Source organism: Bos mutus, chromosome X (assembly GCF_027580195.1).
Source record: "Bos mutus isolate GX-2022 chromosome X, NWIPB_WYAK_1.1, whole genome shotgun sequence".
Classification (NCBI taxonomy): Eukaryota; Metazoa; Chordata; class Mammalia; order Artiodactyla; family Bovidae; genus Bos; species Bos mutus.
The window spans coordinates 43,394,259-43,414,017 of record NC_091646.1 but is presented as its reverse complement, the minus strand read 5'-3'; positions in this window follow the sequence as shown (position 1 = coordinate 43,414,017).

The window sequence follows — 19,759 nt, the reverse complement described above, 5'->3', positions numbered from 1 at the left end:
AATGTAATATTTTGCTTTGATTAAAGCTCTGTCTCGTGGAATATGTGCAGGATCCTAAATCCTGCTTCTTTAGCCCAGTTGCTAATATTTTGGTGGATTCCACCCTCCAAACCAGCACTGTGTTGTGTGCAAACCTGGGGAGAAAAAGAAGAGGAAACCACCTATCCTTTTGTCCAAAGACAGGCTGGAAATGTTTGCCTTGCCAGCTTTAGTTTCTCCTGTTCAGAAATTTCCAAACAGACGGTGAAAGAATTGGTGTCTGACCAGACAGTTGGGCAACCAACAATAGAAACTAACTGTCACAGAATTCTGTAAATGGTACCTATGTTAATACTTGACAAAGCATAAGTTTTGTTAAGTATCTGGTGTTTTCTTCAGTGAAGAATAAGTTAAAAGAGCTAATTAGGCAAATGCTTCTAGAAAACACTGACTTGTTTTAGGAGGACTCTGTTTTAAACACAGACCAAAGTACATGTAGACAATCTACCCTATGCTAGGGGGCTGGCATGCCTGTTGCTAGCTTCTACTTAGGATAAAAAGTGGCCTTGAAATGTTACTCTATGGGTATTACACTGAGATCATTTCTACCTCTAAAGTCCTGGGATTCTGTGATGACTCTGAATCGAAAAAGAAAAAAAAAAAGCCTAAAGAGTCAAAATACAGATTTTTCAAATTGAATAATGTGCTGAGAATTCATGTCTTCCTTTAACAGAAGTTTTCAGAAGTTTGGATTTAGCCTGCAGTCCAGTTTAGTGAGTGGATCCCTCCACCAAAATCCAAATGCTTATTTTTCTTGTGGGTATACAGTGGAGCTCAGGGAAGAAACTTCTGGTTGGTTAGGTAGCATTTCCAGAAGCTTTCCTGATATGGTCATGAGAAGAATCATGGTTAACTCCAAAAACAATGAGAAAAACTTTTGAGACAACTATTTTTAAGATTCAGAGAAAATAAAAGGCAAGGTTGCCGGGTGTTGCCTTTCTAGAACTTTTTTTAAGCCTGACTCAGTTTACAAAGTAATGTCCACCTGTATACTCAGATGGTGAGGTCTTTCCAAGTGGCACAGTGGTAAAGATCCCACCTGCCAATGCAGGAGACACAGGAGACGTGGGTTCGATTCCTGAGTCAGGAAGATCCCCTGGAGGAGAGCATGGTAACCCACCCCAATATTCTTCCTTGGAGACTCTGATGGACAGAGGAAACTGGCAGGCTACAGTCCACAGTGTCACAAAGAGTCAGATGTGACTGCAGTGACTTAGCACACACACACACACGCATACTCAGATGGCAGGAAGAAGATAATCAGAGACCTGTGTTTCTGGAGAAGGGCAGCTAGATATAGTCTCACCTTTCCCACCTGCTGCCCCGCGAACAGAAGCAGCTTGGAATGTATCAGCCTCTGTACCTGGGCTGTCCTGAAAGATTAACTCAAAATTGCCCTTCCCACTTTTGTGTCTTGAGATATGACAAAGAAAACTCACTTATGCCTCATTTGTCACCTCAGACAGTTGACAGACACTTTGCCAGTGTCTATTATTTCAGTCTCTCTCTACTTGGGCAAACTAGATGAAGGAGGGATTTTAGAAGGTGGCAAAGGAGAGGACTCTGGTCCTTGCATGGCTCCATTCTATGACTGAATGGTCATCTGAGTGCACCATCTCCATTTTTGTATGTGTTGTAACTTTTACCGCTTACATTAAGATATGATTGTTCAGGAAGTGCCATACTATAACCTGATTTCCGTACATAATCAGAAATGGTTAAATCCTCTTTGTTGACTGGTAAATGTTCATCATATGCTTTACAGGGTTTATAATATTGTGTAATACAATTTAAGATGAAACGTAGTATATGCACCATGGGAAAGGAAATGCAAAAAAACAAATTTTATTGTAAGTATTTGGTGCCAATTCGTTATGTATGAGTTATTTTTAAAATACAGTTTTGCATTTAAAAATAAGTTTATCCTAATTATGAGGAATTTTAGAACAATTAATAGTGTACTGCTTTCCAATGGGAGTTTCATATTGGGCAGCCTTTATACTATGTCACCTTACAGCTTCCTTCCTTTTGAATAGGATCAAAGCTAATGTGTTATTTGTCCCTGGTGAATGTAGCAGAAATAGAACCTGTGATACAAATGCTAATAACCCAACAGGTATCCCATGTGTTACAAAATCCTTTTATTTCCTGTCCACTTCTTAGAATTCTGCCACAGATCCCATCAACTTCTGTGACTAGCAGAGCACTTTGCCTTGATTACAATAGTTTAACAGCAATGAATAATAGGGTATCTTTTTGTATTTTTTTTCCCCTCCTGGGTGTGAACAAAAGCAGCTGGCTGTGCTAGTGAACACAGAGTCCTGCCTACCAAGAGGGAGGAGACCGAGGAATTTATAGTGGTCAGGAAGACAAGTCGCATCAAGGGACCACAGCTGCTACCAGCAGCTTCGCCTGAAGTATTGGCAATCTCCGGTCGGCTGAGGGTGAATATACAGCATTGCAGCAAAACAGAGGAAGTGGCAGAGACTTTAACTGGAATATTGTGGCTGAAATAACCTAAAAACAGCCAGGAGGTACAAGACTCTTATGATTTTGCCCCAGGTTTGTTATCAAAACCATTTCATAAGACTTATCAGTGAGATCAAATCCTTCTTTATGGGCAGCTACTACAGGTCTTAGCTGCCCTAACTCCTCAACAACCACAGGGGGGGTGTCTGGCCTACACCAAGGAATACCTTATATGAGATCCAGAGAAGCAGAAGAGAAGGGAGACCTTAGGTTGGTTCTCAGTTCTGCCACCTGCTTATTATGGGATGATGGCCATGAATGTTGGTTTCAGAGAACCCTGAATTCACATTCTAACTTGGCCAATTCCTCCTGGAAAGTTGCTTAACTCTTAGGAGTAGCATTTTTCTCATCTGATTCATGTAAATACTCATGGGATTTTTGGTGGCTCAGACAGTAAAGAATTGTCCTGCTATATGGGAGACTAAGGCTCAATCCCTGGGTAGGGAAGATCCCTTGGAGAAAGGAATTGCAAGCCACTCCAATATTCTTGCCTGGAAAATTCCATGGACAGAGGATCCTGGTGGGCTGCAGTCCAGGGAATCACAAAGAGTCGCACACAACTGTGCAACTGACACTTTCATGGGATTTTAAAGAAAATACTAAGTTTTAAAAATTGTGAAAAACTTAGCATGATGGTAAATATATCCTAGGAACTCAATAAGTAGTAGTTGTTATCATGAATGAAAATGCTGTATTTTCTGTATTAACTAGGGTTAGTACTATTATTCCAATCCAGTATCATGCTTGAGAAAATTGTAAATTCTTTCTTAAGAGGAGTATAAAAAGGCAATATGCTTACCCACCTCTCCTCCTCTGGGAATCTGAAGCCACTAAGTAGAACAGAAGTCAAAGAGTTTGCAGGGATTCCAAAAACTGGTCCACTGCTTCCAAAACAGCTTTCTAAAAATGCATACCTCTGGGAATCACCATCCAGCAAGTCTAACACAAAAGCAGACCAAGGAATCTCCAACTGTAAGATCTGCTAAGTGATTCTGACGCATAGCTAAGGACTGAGAACCACTGGTTGAGAATGTTCTTCCAAGGATTTCCAACTATGTCACTTGAAGGACAATAGGCCATTTTAAGAAACTTGATGTAAACCTAGAAGTGGACAGTGGTAAAAGATGGCAGACAGTGAATGGGAGGCTGGTAAGATTCAGGAAAGGATGGAGATGGAAGACAGTTAGCTGGGTGGTGATCTGAGAGGTAAGCACCATCTGTCGGCTAGTCCATTCAAGGTGCCAGAGATTCTGGAAAGCCGGCAGTGCAGGATCAGCCAGACCGACAAAGGACTACTTTAAACTAATGCTCATCAGATACATTACAACAACTTCCTCTGGAAACTAAAGACCTTTAGAAGGTTCCATTTTTGGATTCTCTTACTCAGCTAGCCTAGTCTTCAAGGGCCTTTTATTGTTGTTATTTAGTCACTAAGTCATGTCCAACTCTTTGCAACCCCATGTAAGATGCCAGACTTCTCTGTCCATGGGCTTCTCCAGCCAAGAATACTGGAGTGGGTTGCCATTCCCTTCTCCAGTTGATCTTCCCAACCCAGGAATCAAACCCAGGTCTCCTGCTTGGCAGGAGGATTCGTTACCACTGAACCACCTGGGAGACCCACTTAAGGGCCTCTACCCTTTTATTAATGGCAGTTGCATATAGGCCCTAAAAGGGAGGGGGGAATAAACCCATACCACTTCAGAAGATGAATCAAGAGAGGAATCAACAGACTTGCTACTCTTTCGGTTTAGGAGGAAAAAATCATTAAGCTGCTTTTACTTACACGTAAGACAATTGACTTTCCCTCATATCCCCATCCTGATAGTTAGAAATCACCCTATCAAACAGATTTCTCTGTATATCTAGTGTGCATTGCCCTTGGCAATATTGCAGAGCCAAGTGCTAGGTTCAATAGTATGTAGTCAATATTTAGAATGTATTCATTGAGTGGTTCATACATATAGTGGTGGTGCTTATTTCTTTGTACACTAGAGGCTACTTCTGTGTGATAGTTATGTTTTCTACATCACTTGTAGTCAATATCTTGTGTTAACTGAGAGTAAGGCTACACAGGGCCACTTGATCCCCTGGTTTTAGAGAATTAATCAGTGATTATTGTCTTGTGCTATACATAATCTGAGCCTGTATCAGTGCTCAAAGCCTGACTAGGCTGTTTACTGTGATTTTTGGTATGTACCAGAGCTTTAACTCTAGTTGAACGGCTGAGCTACCATGAAACTCTATTTTACTTACATTCAGAGTGAGGACTCATACTTTCCATTGCAATGGGTTGTATCAAAATTGTTTGATGGACTAATATACCACACACCATTCGGTTTGCTCCATCTTCATCACCACCACCCTAACAAAACCCATCATTTCTCACCATCTCTTACTTAAACTACAATAATGATTAAACTGGTCATTCACTGTGCACTGTGTCCCCTCTCAAAATCTAATAGTCAAATACCAGGCAGAGTCATTTTTCTAAATGTAGAGCTGATTATTGTCAACTTACTTGTCCTCCTTCCAGATGTGTGCAAAAGACTTTAAAAGCTTCCTATGGTTTTCAAAGACAAAGCTCCTTATTGTGGCCTTCAATATCCCACATGGCCTCCTCTGCCTATCTCTCCCTCAAATTTCCTCCTGCACTCTGATTTTCCTAACAATCTGAGCATCAGTTACTTTTAAGATTTTAATAGTTCCTGCTAATTGAAGCTATGATTTAGGCTGTAGATGCAGTTTCATGCTCATTTCTAACACCAGACATTTGCACATGCTATTCCTTCTTTCATTTTTAGCAGCTACCATATTGTATTGTCATGTGCTTATTTTCATGAGAATTTGGATGACATCTGTATTCCCAACTAGAATGTAAGTTTCACATAAGTAGAGAGTGTTTGTTTCTGTACCTCTGAGACCTAGCACAATGCCTGGTACATAATATACAGCCCATAAATAACTGGTAAATGAATAAATTAAGACTCAGTATATAATCAACACCCATTTCCTTTAAGTTTCCTACCCCAACTTGCTACCACTTCAAGATATACCTAAGCAACCAGTGCTTGCAGGGAGGTACATAGGCCACACCCATCTGGACAGATCCTCTGTGGGCATAATTCCATCTTCCAGACGTCCCTGACCTCAAATGAGAATTTACTCATTTCGTGTCTTATCTTCTTAATACTCGGAGAAGGCAATGGCACCCCACTCCAGTACTTTTGCTTGGAAAATCCCATGGACGGAGGAGCCTGGTAGGCTGCAGTCCATGGGGTCGCTAGAGTTGGACACGACTGAGCGACTTCCCTTTCACTTTTCACTTTCATGCATTGGAGAAGGAAATGGCAACCCACTCCAGTGTTCCTGCCTGGAGAATCTCAGGGATGGGGGAGCCTGGTGGGCTGCCGTCTATGGGGTCACACAGAGTCGGACATGACTGAAGTGACTTAGCAGCAGCAGCAGCTTCTTAATACTTAGGTGGTTTAGTCGCTGAGTCATGTCCTACTCTTGTGACCCCATGGACTGTAGCCCACCAGGCTCCTTTGTCCATTGGATTCTCCAGGTAAGAATACTGGAGTGGGTTGCCATTTCCTTCTCCAGGGGATCTTCCTGACCCAGGGATCGAACCCAGGTCTTCTGCATTATAGGCAGATTCTTTACCAATTGAGCTATGAGGGAAAAGAATTATCAGAATAACTCTCCCAGAGTAACACTTAACCTGTATCTAAGCTTCCAGAAATCATGTCTTAGTTAAGCTCTCTTTTTATATCAGCAGGACTTCCCATGAAATGGAGGGTGGTGCTAAAGCAAGGGATAGGGGCTTGTCTTAGAACCCATCAGAAGCTATGGATCCTCTCTCTGTGTGGATCTTCAAGTGCATATAGACACATGCAACTTTATATACACTTTTAGGGGATCATAGAACAAACCCTATCCACGGATAATTGAGCTATTAGAGAATTTAATTTTAGAATATGCTCTTGCTAAATCAGAAACCTGGCTTTAGATATTGATAATTATTGAAGATGGATAATAGAGACAAGGGAGTTCAATATCTCTACTTTTGTATATGTTTGAATTTCCCCCTTATAGTTAAAATGCTAAATGTCAATCCAGTTTTTTTTCTTTTTAAGAGAAGGAAATAGAGGCATGATTTTCATAAAGACTATGTGACACTTCAAGACCTCTTTACGTGGGAAATTAATCCTCCTACTTGCCCAGACAAAAGTTTAGCATCAACTTCAAATTCCTCATCTCTCTTGGCTCCTCAGGTAATCAACTACCAAATCTTGCTAATTCTCTCTGCAGCTCTTGCACTACCTTGCACCTTTCCATTGTCTCTGACACTGAAAAAGTCCTACACTTCATTATGTGTCACCAAATCCACTGTAGAAAAATCTCCTAACCTTGGATGCCAAACTTCCTTTCCAGATCTTTCACTGATATCTCTCACTGAAAGTGACCTTTTTCCTCCTCTGAACATCATGGTGCTGATCACAGTCTCCCTCCAAATATAGTAATTCACATTCAAAGTCTGTGTGTACATATCTTTATGGTACTTAACCTATTTTGAGTTATAGACCTTTTGAGAATCTGATGAACATTATAGACTTACTTCCCATGTCACCTACTCCCTCCAGAAAAATGCATGTAAAATCCCAATCCAAACACACAAATACTTTTGTTTTCAATTCCAAGAGCTCTATGCATGGCCCCTGACAAAAATCCCCCAGTTTTCATGTGCAGAGCACCCTACACCCCACCCCAGGTAATAAGCACTCTGAGTGCCTGCATGCTTAGTTGCTTCTGACTCTTTGTGCCCTTATGAACTATAGCCTGCCAGGCTCCTCTGTCCATGGGATTCTCCAGACAAGAATACTAGAGTGGGTTGCCATGCCCTTCTCCAGGGGATCTTCCCGACCTAGGGATCTAACTCGCGTATCTTATGTCTCCTGTATTGCAGATGAGTTCTTTACCTATTGAGACACCTGGGAAGCCCAATAAGCACTCTAACTAGAGACATTTCAGTATCACACAATGCCTTACTCACAGGCTCAGATTGTGAGTGACTCCACACCAGTGTTCTCTTTATATATCATCCCTCTTATTTTTATACTTCGTCTTCCTCCTTGAAGTACAAATGAAGTATTTATTTAATCTGGATTGGCAGGCAATGGATTTACATGATGAGCTCAAAAGGAGCAAAGAAATGAGTAACAAAAAAGGCAGCAATTTCCCTCATTTCTCTTTCTCCCACCCCGTGAGAACCTCATCTGAAAGTGACCACTCCTTTGTTCTAGACTGCATCAGACTGAGCAGTTTTCCCTTCAGATTACATTAAGCTGATCCAGTGAAATCACTGTTAATCTATTATTTTTGATCTATAAAAATGGTAATATTGTACAGTCCAAACTAATACTCATGAACTAAAAAGAAATCTCATTACTGGAATGTGAGATTTTGAAGGCAGGCATGGCAGCTCTTCTCCACACCTCAGGTCCTGCATACAGTTGGTGCTCAGAAGTATTTATGGAATGAATGATATCTACTTATTAAGATGTCTCAAATTAAAGTAAGACCTTTCACTTAAGGAGATGTTGGTGAAATGAATTTAAGTAAGGGTGTTTGACAATTTTTGACCCTTTTGATGGCCTCTTTATTGAAAAGACATTTTGTAAAGATTTTACAAAAAATATCAACAAAATATGCACTTATCACTTCTGGTAATATAATGGACTCTCCTGGAGAAAGTAAAGAGATATTCCCTGTTGAGCAAATTGCACTTTTCCACCAAATAACCCAACTCTGTGTAAACTAGAGACAAGGAAGCCCACATACCAGCCCAAAGTCCTTTCCTGTCCCTTGGACAGAAGTTCACATTGTCAGAGACTTCTGAAACTTTTAGCAGCTACTGAAGCCAAGGTATCGTGACTGGTATTTCTACCTTAAAAGAAGCCATCTACTAAGTAGCAGTACTTCTATGAAGAATACAAGCCCTTTGTAAACCTAATAGAGACCTGGTTGAATGTGCCCTCATAAGTATTACCTAAAATTTTACAAAACACAAAACACATGGTTTTATTTGGGAGGAAGGGGAGGAAATAGTGGACTTTGTGAGAAGACCACATATCTTTACAAACAAATATATACACATACCAAATTATGCTTTTTGGCACATTGGAGGAAGTGATGTTTGCAAGGAGAAACAGTATTTGCTCCTAGAATAAATGACCTGATTCATTAAAAAAAAACATCCAAAATTACAGTATTTTTAAATTTTGTTTCTTCACTGACAAAATGATGAAGAGTATTCTCCCTAGTACTACATTACAGATGTGGGTGTTGTATTTAGAGGAAGTTAACTAAAAAGACTGATTTCATAAACCACAAGAGATACCATACTTTTATTTTAATTGGCATGAACTTTGCATTCAGCGAAATGCACAAATCTTAAGTGGACAAGTCAATGATTCTTGATAAATTTATACATTCCTGTAACTACCACTACAATCAAGAGAGAGAACATTTCCATCATCTCAAAATGTGCTCTTGTGCCTCCTTCTAGTCATACTTCTATCCCACTTTGAAAATTGTTGTTTTGATTTCTATCACTATAGATTAGTTTTGTCAGTTCCGGAACTTCATAAAGTGAATCCTATAGCATGTATTCTTTTGTGTCTGGCTTCTTTTGGTCAACACAATGTGAGATTCACTAAATTGCTCTATGCATTAATCTTTTTTTTATTGCTGAGCAGTATTCCATTGTATAGCTATACCACAATTTGTTCATTCATTCACCAATGGATAGACTTTGGGTTAATTCCATATTTGGCTGTTATGAATATTGTTTTCTTGGTGATTTCTCTGAGAATTACAGTGAACAATTTATAACAATCTAGTTAAGATTACTATGAACTTGATTTCAATAAGATTTAAAAACTTTACTCCTTTATAAGTCTGTTTTCCCCTTTATTATTGTTACAAATTTCATTTTTTAACTTCTGAGCCCATCACTATAGATTTATAAAGACTATTTTAGATAGTTGTCTCTTAAATAAGAAAAAAGAGGAATAAAAAATTATTAATACAGACTTTTATATTAACCTGTGTAGTTAGAAAATCAATTCTGAATATTCATTGGAAGGACTAGTGCTGAAGCTGAAGCTCCAATATTTTGGCCACCTGATTCAAAGAGCTGACTCATTGGAAAAGTGGGAAAGATTGAGGGCAAGAAGAGAAGGGGGTGACAGAAGATGAGATGGTTGGATGGTATCACTGACTCAATGGACATGAGTTTGAGCAAACTCAAGGAGACAGTGAAGGACAGGGAAGCCTGGCATGCCGCAGTTCATGGATTCACAAAGAGTCAGACGTGACTTAGTGACTGAACAACAAGTTGGCTTTACCAGTGTTCTTTATTCCTTCATGTAGATTCAAGTTATTCTCTAGTGTCTTTTTATTTTAGATTGAATAACTCCCTTTAGTGTTTCTTTGAGGGCATGTCTACTAGCAACAAACTCTCTTGTTTTTTCTGGTTTATCTTTACAAAATAGTTTTACTGGATGAGAATGCTTGTTGACAATTGTGTTTTTTCTTTAAGCACTTTGAATATGTCATAATGCTTCATAGTGTTTGATGAGAATTCAGCTGTTAATCTCATTCAGGGACCCTTGTACCTCTTTGGCTTTGTCTTTTGACAGTTTTATTATAATGTATTTTACTGAAGATTTCATTAAATTTATCCTACTTGGAGTTCACTGACTTTTTTGGATGTGTAGATTAATGCTTTTCATCAAATTGGGAATTTTTCAGCCGTTATTTCTTCAAATATTCTTTCTGCTCCTTTCTTTCTCTCCTTCTGGACCTCCCATTATGCAATATATTTATATGTTGATATGATTGGTGTTGTCCTACAGTTGTCTTAGACTCTTTTACTTCATTGTTCTTCATTTTTTTTCTTTTGGTTCCTCAGACTAGATTACCTCAGTTGAACTCATATGTCAGGTTGTATCTGCTAGTGAGTGCCTCTAGTGAATTTTTCATTTCAATTATTGTACTATTTAACCCCAGAATTTCTATCTTTTTCCTCTTTATAATTTCTACCTTTTGACTGAGATTTTCTATTTCATGAGATATTGTTCCCACAGTTTGATTTTTTGTATGTGGTTTCCTTTAGCTTTATAAACAGATTTAAAATATGTGTGTAGAAACTCCTGTATTTCTGCTTCCTCAAGGACACATTTTGTTGATTGTCTTTTGCCCTATATTTTACCTATACTTTCTTGCTTCTCTGCAGCCTTATGATTTTTTATTGTTAAAAGTGGACATTTTGAAAATTGCAATGTGGCAACTCTGGAAATTAGATTCTCCCCCCCCTAGGGATTGTTAATGCTGCTTGTTGTAGCAGTAGTTGCTTGTTTGTCAGAGACTTTCCTGAGCTAATTTTGTGAAGTATATATTCTTTGCTGTACATAGCCATTGAAGTCTCTGTTTCAGGTTAGTGGTCAACCAGTGATTGTACAGAAATTTCTTTAAAGCCTGGAACTAAGAAAAATCTCCTGGTCTTTGCAAATGGGCGCTGTGTGTATATATATTTCTGGATATGCCCTCAACACTCAGCCAGGCAGTTTATGACACTGCCTTATCTTTCACTTCCTGTTTGTTCAGAGCTTGAAAGTCAGAGAGAGGTGAGAGCTGAGGGCTTTCTCAGGTTCTTTATGATCATATGCACACTCCTTTGTGGATTTCTTTCTCACTTTAGTTTTGTTGGCTTTTGCTGATGAAATATTATTAGCTACAAAACCAAATTTAGTTGTCATCTTTCTTATACAGTAACCCTTTCGTAGTATAAAATTTGCCTCTTTATCTCATTATATTCCTTAGTCTAATAATAACATAGACATGCAAGCTTTCTTATGTTTATTGTTCATACCATATAACTTTTGTTATACTTTTATTTTCAACCTATCTGTGTCATAAAATCAAAACAATGCCTATAATGGCATAAGCAAGGTCACTTAAAAAAAGTGTAAATTTTTGCTTCTCAGTTGAAGAGATTAGTCTACTTACATGCAAAATAGCTTATTGATGTGGTTAGGTTTAAGTTTACTACCTTGCTTTTCAATTTGTTTTCTACTGGTCATATTTGAGTTTTTGTTTCTCTGTTCCTCCTTTCCTATCTTCTTCTGGGTTAATTAATTTTTTTAAGCTTTCCATTTAACTTCTTGTTACAGCTTTTTAACTGACTTTTTTATTATTTTTAGTGCGTGCTTTAGGAATTATAACATATATCCTTACTATTTCACAGTCTACATAGAGTTAATAATATAAAAAGATTATTTTCGATATGTTCTATGTACCTTGTTTTGGGAGCATGTGATTATGAAGAGCCTTGGGCTTGTTGTTTTATGTATTTATACTTCTTGGGGGTTCACTAAGCTTCTTAAGCTTTTTGATTAGTATGATGCATTAATGCTTTTTGCCAGATTTGGAATATTTTCAGGATTATGTCTTCAAATGATTTTTTACTCCATTCTCTCTCTCCTCTCCTCTGGGAATCCAAATACATGTATGTTATATGCTGCAGTCTTATTTGCTTGAGGTATTAGATCAGGAATAGGCAAACTGTTGCCTCCTGGACAAATCTGGCCTGTTTTCTCAGGGCTCTCTACCTACAAATGGGAACTAAGAATGGTTTTTACATTTGTAAAAGTTTATATAAAATAAAAAGGAAAACAAAGAAGAATATGCAATAGAGGGAGTATTGTCAAGTCTTATTTATTTACTATCTAGCCCTTTACACAAAAACAGTCCTGTCTCCTGTGTTAGGGAATGGAGTTTGTGGTTGTTAGAGTGATCAGAATTTGAGGGGGAAGTCCTGGAAAGGAGGAAACCATACATGGATGGAGCTTGCAAATCTGCTTATCAATTCCCCTCTACCTCTATGATGCTCAGGCTGGGAATTGGTCTCAGAGGAAAAGATGTATGAAGGTGGTCCTCAAACACTGTGATTTCCTTTCTTCAAAGGTCAAAGAGCCTTACAATTTCTGAAGGCTTTGTTTACTCTTCTGTTCTTTCAAATAGCAGTTATTTTTATGTTTTTTTTTAATCAGAATTTATGAGTGTTATCTGTGGGAATTTTAGTTGATATAAGTCACTCTTCCATCACTAGAACTTGCCAGACTCATTTTAATAGAATATGAATTATAATACAATGATGATCAAAAGGGAAAATTGATGGACATTAATACTCAGTTTATTTACCTAGGTGTTTTATTATAGAGTTTTGGGCTCCTTGTCACCTTACCAAAAGGAGCATCTTCTAATTTGCACAAAGATTTATGTAAGAAAATGATTAAATTCATCAGGATAAGACTATGCCCGAAATATTCATATTTAATAATTCTACCTCCAAGTCATAGAATCAGAAAATTGTAATGGACCTTAGAGGATATACCCAATATAGAAACGTCCCTCACAACGTCCCAGATTGGGACTGGTTAAACTCCAAGTAAAAGCATTATATTTTTCATATTTTCTAGAATATATCAATGCCTTTTGATTTCAAATACTTCTTTCATCCACATCATGAGGTGGCTTATGTAATTTATGCTCTAGATTTGATAACTTCTGTCTTATGTATCAAAGTCAGTCTTTTCCCACTTCTGTTGCAATTGGGTTAATTCTCATCCATGGATTATCATTCAGTTCAGTCACTCGGTCATGTCCAACTCTTTGTGGCCCCATGTACTGCAGCATGCCAGGATTCCTTGTCCATTACCAACTTCCGGAGCTTACTCAAACTCATGTCCATCAAGTCAGTGATGCCATCCAACCATCTCATCCTGTGTCGTCCCCTTATCCTCCTGCCTTCAATCTTTCCCAGCATCAGGGTCTTTTCCAATGAGTCAGTTTTTTGCATCAGGTGCCCAGTATTGGGCATCAGTATTGATTATGTAGTATGGATTATGGAGTCAGCTTTAAAAATGTGAATTGCATCTAGAAATTTATGGACATGTTTGAAGGTTGCTCTAAGTTCTTAGTTAAATCCCTTCAGTTAATCTTTAGACTGAGGAATCAACTCACACTGGATAACCAGGGAAGGCAACTATTTTTCAGATGTAACTTTCTCCAGTTTAATAGCCAGCTGAAGCACTTGTGACATGTAGGAAGCCAGATAATGTTGTTGCTTCATCGCTAAGTCATGTCTGACTCTTTTGTGACCCCATAGACTATAGCTCACTAGGCCCCTCTGTTTATGGGATTTGCCAGGCAAGAATACTGGAGTGGGTTGTCATTTCTGGGAAGCCAGAGATATGCACTTATAAAAACATTCTACAATAAACAAACCAATTAAGGTGTGGCAAACACACTCTTCACAGATGTTTGCAAGATAGCTCTGATCTTCCTTTTCAATCAACTAAGTTTTTAATACAAAAGAGATTCAAATTAAAATAAATATTTCCAACATGAATTGATCTTTTCAATGGAAATCTTTTGAGCACTTGACAAGATGCTGGCTATGAACTTTGTGTATCTTGTGTTTCTATCTACCTATTGCTACCCATATAATTTAATAGGGGGAAATTGCCATCAAGTAATAATGTGTGGTCATAATTTCATGTACAGCTTCATGCTGTTGCTCTGGTATTATAATTTTACAGACAAATAAAAACTACATCTTAATATTTGTTCTCTAATTTCACTGCAAGATATAAGGAAATCGTTAGTCATACAAAGATTTACAACTTGAAAATATAGTTTCCAGCTAAGGCAATTTATCACCCACAAGAAATCTAGGGAAGAATGCAAGCTATTTTCGTCTGTGTTAATTACCATGCTATCTTACTTTCATTTTCCATTTATGTATTTGAAAGATTTGCTTGCCCACAATCTCACTCTATTTTCTGTATCTACAAGTGAAATATCTCTGGGATATTCAGGCTCTATATTCCTCAAGTGAGAAAAGATAAGAGAGTCTTTGGTTAAAAATAAAACACCTAACCCATATTTTGGGGGTGGGGGAGATAGAATTCAGTCATAGATCTTAGATGTAAAGCATCCTAAATGTACTATTCTAGGTTGCACACCAGGGAAACTTTTATGCTTCTTAAGTTTCTCTTCTTTCCAAAGGTGTGTGTGTGAGAGAGAGAGAGACAAAGACAGAGAGACAGAGAGAGAACACTAGCAAGAGAGGTTTTTGTGTCCTGCTAAAGAGTCGGACACAACTTAGCAACTAAACAACAAAATACCATATTTTAGGTATGAATGCTAAAATGATAAACATCTCTTATAAATTATATTTCTAATGTGAGAGGAAATCATGTTTACTTGAACTTATTGCCAGTAAGAAAGTATGTGTATGTGCATGTAAGTGTGTGTGTCAGGGACAGATCAAATGGGTATTTGAACCATTTCTTATATCTGCACTGTATGAAAAAGCATCATGTGATGCTTTGCAAATGAAAGAGAAAATAAACACCCCTATTCTTCAATAATCAAAACCCTCCTCATAGTACTACTTCAACAAACATTTGTTTGCATGTAACAGTGGGAAGTAGGGGAAGGGAACAGATTCCAGATCCTAAAGTGAAGTGAAAGTCTCTCAGTCTTGTTTGATTCTTTTTGACCCCATGGACTGTCCATGGAATTCTCCAGGCCAGAATACTGGAGTGTGTAGCCTTTCCCTTCTCCAGGGGATCTTCCCAACCCAGGGATTGAACCTAGATCTCCCACATTGCAGGTGGATTCTTTACCAGCTGAGCCACAAGGGAAGACCAAGAACACTGGAGTGGGTAGCCTATCTCTTCTCCAGGGGATCTTCCTGACCCAGGAATCAAACCGGGGTCTCCTGCATTGCAGGTGGATTATTTACCAACTGAGCTATCAGGGAAGCCCCAGATCCCAAAGGCCACCACCAAAAGCAATAACAATATTTTTAGTCAGTTCAGTCGCTCAGTTGTGTCTGACTTTTTGCGACCCCATGGACTGCAGCACACCAGGCTTCCCTGTCCATCACCAACTCCCAGAGCTTGTTCAAACTCATGTCTATTGAGTTGGTGATGCTATCCAACCATCTCATCCTCTGTTGGATGGCATTATTGGATGGAAAAATTATTTTAACAACTACCAAAATACTGCATCTTCTAAAATTTTTTCTTAATGCTCATTTTCACATTGACTTCGTTCCATTGTTAGAACTTTATACAATTATTCTCACCATTTGCTTTGTGAATGAAGTTCATGAAGCAGCAATGAAGACACTCTTCTTGGGGTTCAGTGGAACTATTGATCCCAACTATTATAATATTGGAGATTGTTTCCAGTTGTACATACAACCCTCCTCTGACACACATACATACTCAAGGAATTAGAAAGAGAAGGATGATGTATGAGAATGGTGTCTTTTACTACCAAGCTTCCCTAACTTTATAGAAACAGCTACTTCCTAGGCAGCTCCTGTAAGATTTGGGGCCCAGAGATCAACCAAACAGGCTAATTATTGGTTGCTTATGTGCTGATTCAAAGTTCTACTAATTCTAAAAGGAATATACAGAGAATTGCCAATTAACGTCAAAACTTCGTTAAATGCATTATTAATGGTGACTAAACCTTCTATGCTTGTAAGAATGCTCCCCAAATATTAGTCACTGTTGACTGAGAAAAAATGCACAACCTAAAATTTGAGAATTGTGTTTTATCTGGCAAACTTTCTAAGGACTTAAGCCTTGGAGACAGCCTCTCAAACAGCTCCCATTTCTATGTATGGGAAGATACAAGAGTCTGCACTCACTGAAATCAACCCTTTCATATGCACTTTATCTAGGGCCAGTCCCTGCTTTTCTCTATTCTGAATCCCCTCTGGGTACACAGTTAGGGGTGACTATAGACAATAGCATGGGAAAGACTGGAGATGTTTTCAAGAAAATTAGAGATACCAAGGGAACATTTCATGCAAAGATGGGCACAGTAAAGGAGAGAAATGGTATGGACCTAGCAGAAGCATATTAAGAAGAGGTGGCAGGAATACACAGAAGAACTATACAAAAAAGATCTTCATGACCCAGATAACCACAATGGTATGATCACTCATGTAGAGCCAGACATCCTGGAATGTGAAGTCAAGTGGGCCTTAGGAAACATCACTACGAACAAAGCTAGTGGAAGTGATAGAATTCCAGTTGAGCTCTTTTAACTTCTAAAAGATGATGCTGTGCAACTGCTGCACTCAATAGGCCAGCAAATTTGGAAAACTCAGCAGTGGCCACAGGACTGGAAAAGATCAGTTTTCATTCCAATCCCAATGACAGGCAATGCCAAAGAATGTTCCAACTACCGCACAATTGCACTCATCTCACACGCTAGCAAAGTAATTCTTAAAATACTCCAAGCCAGGCTTCAGCAATACACGAACCGTGAACTTCCAGATGTTCAAGCTTGTTTTAGAAAATGCAGAGGAATCAAAGATCAAATTTCCAACATCCGTTGGATCATCAAAAAAGTAAGAGAGTTCCAGAAAAACATCTTCTTCTGCTTTTTTACTATGCCAAAGCTTTTTATTGTGTGGATCACAACAAACTGTGGAAAATTCTGAAAGAGATGGAAATACCAGACCACCTGACCTGCCTCTTGAGAAACCTGTATGCAGGTCAAGAAGCAACAGTTAGAACTCGACATGGAATAACAGACTGGTTACAAATCGGGAAAGGAGTACGTCAAGGCTGTATATTGTCACCCTGCTTATTTAACTGTAATGCACAGTACATCATGTGAAATGCCAGGCTGGATGAAGCACAAGCTGGAATCAAGATTGCCAGGAGAAATAGCAATAACTTCAGATACGCAGATGACACTACCCTTATGGGAGAAATTGAAGAACTAAAGAGCCTATTCATGAAAGTGAAAGGAGAGTGAAAAAGTTGTTTTAAAACTTAACATTCAGAAAACTAAGATCATGGCATCCAGTCCCATCACTTTATGGCAAATAGGTGGGGAAACAATGGAAACAGTGACAGACTTTATTTTTGGGGGTTCCAAAATCACTGCAGGTGGTGACTGCAGCCATGAAATTAAAAGTCACTTACTCCTTGGAAGGAAAGTTCTGACTAACCTAGACAGCATATTAAAAAGCAGAGACATTACTTTTCCAACATAAGTTCATCTAGTCAAAGCTATGGTTTTTCCAGTAGTCATGTATGGATGTGAGAGTTGGACTATAAAGAAAGCTGAGTGCCAAAAAATTGATGCTTTTGAACTGTGGTGTTGTAGAAGCCCCTTGAGAGTCCCTTGGACTGCAAGGAGATCCAACCAGTCCATCCTAAAGGAAATCAGTTCTGAATATTCATTGGAAGGACTGATGCTGAAGCTGAAACTCAAATATTTTGTTCACCTGATAAGAAAAGCTGACTCATTGGAAAGGTACCTGAGGCTGGGAAAGATTGAAGGCAGGAGGAGAAGGGGACAAGAGAGGATGAGATGGTTGGATGGCATTACCGACTCAATGGACATGAGTTTGAGTAAACTCTGGTAGTTGGTGATGTACAGGGAGGCCTGGAGTGCTGCAGTCCATGGAATCACAAATAGTTGGATGGGATGGAGCGTCTGAACTGAACTGATAATGGCTGAGGTCTTCATGGCCATAGCATTCTTTGTTTACAGATCTGACAGGTGACATTCTTCATCCACAGTGCCTCCTCTTGGTCATGGATTTGCTTAATGTTTATGAGGCATTTTTTACATTCTTTATCCACATCACCCAGAAAATCACCAGTTGTTGAACATTATCCACATGTTCTAGTCTCTACATACCATGTTGAGCATAAGCTGAACACTCTAGCCTGCCTAAGGAAAGACTACCCTTTTCCCCATCCATGTGCATACATAAGAACCAGGTCACACATGGCAGGAAATAAGAGAGACTAGACATCTATTTACTTCTTGGTTGAAAAGGAGAAGGGTTTCCTTTGCTTGAGGTCTAAAATATTTAGCTAGGATGAAGGCTTACTTAATAAAAAAGAATGTTGATTTATGCCATTTTAATGATAGTCTTCAGCTTAATAGCCTTCTGATATGAGCCATTCACAGATTGGTTGGCGTTTAAAATTGATGAAGATGAACAGTAAATAGACCTTAATATTATTTATTCCAGGGTGTGGATAAAACTAAGTGTTTTGGGGACATAATACGCAAGCAATTTAGTGGATCTCACAGCATTATTAACATAAAAAGCCTTCAGTGACTGATTTCTCACTCAAATACACACTGCATTTCACCACAGGCACTGAGAAATCTGCTACGTTTTACAGACCAGGCAGACATCAGAACAGCAGCAATAAGATTTTTTTTTTTTTTCTATTTGGGTTGCCTTTGTGTGTCTCTCAACTGTCATAAGAATTTACCCCCTATTGCCGGAGAAGGCAATGGCACCCCACTCCAGTACTCTTGCCTGGAAAATCCCAGGACGGAGGAGCCTGGTAGGCTGCAGTCCATGGGGCCGCTAAGAGTCGGACACAACTGAAGTGACTTAGCAGCAGTAGCATCTGTTTTCATTATCTATAGATTTCTTTTTTGGCCTTCTCACCCAAAATAGTTAATAAAATATTTTTACAGTTCAATAATGCTAGATAATTTTTGTTTAAAGAAAGTGTAACAGTCACCCGATGTAAAAAGAAACTCTCCCGTTTTTAAAGGATTTAGTGAATGTTTTTAAGATACCTAAGTAATTTAATTTATATAGCTTTCATCCAGGTATCCAATGTTAGAATTCATCCTAAGAAAATAACCATGGTTATATACAAAATACATCCACAAAGTGCTCATCTCAGTGTTATTTTCATTGTCACAAGGTTTAAAACAAGCTGAATGCATTGATATTAAATAAATAAAGGTATAAACACCTGAGAGAATACTATATACACACTTATATGATTTCACAAGGGTTCCCTTAAGTGGAAGAATTTTGAGTGATTTGTTTTATTTAAAAATTTCCCTCAAATAACAATGATTGTGATTTACTTAGCCCAAAGGGGTTTCCCTGGTCGCTCAGATGGTAAAGAATTCTCCTGCAATCCAGGAGATCTGGGTTCGATTCTTGGGGCAGGAAGATCCCCTGGAGAAGGCAATGGCTACCCACTCCAGTATTCTTGCCTGGAGAGTTCCATGGACAGAGGAGCTTGGTGGGCTATGGTCG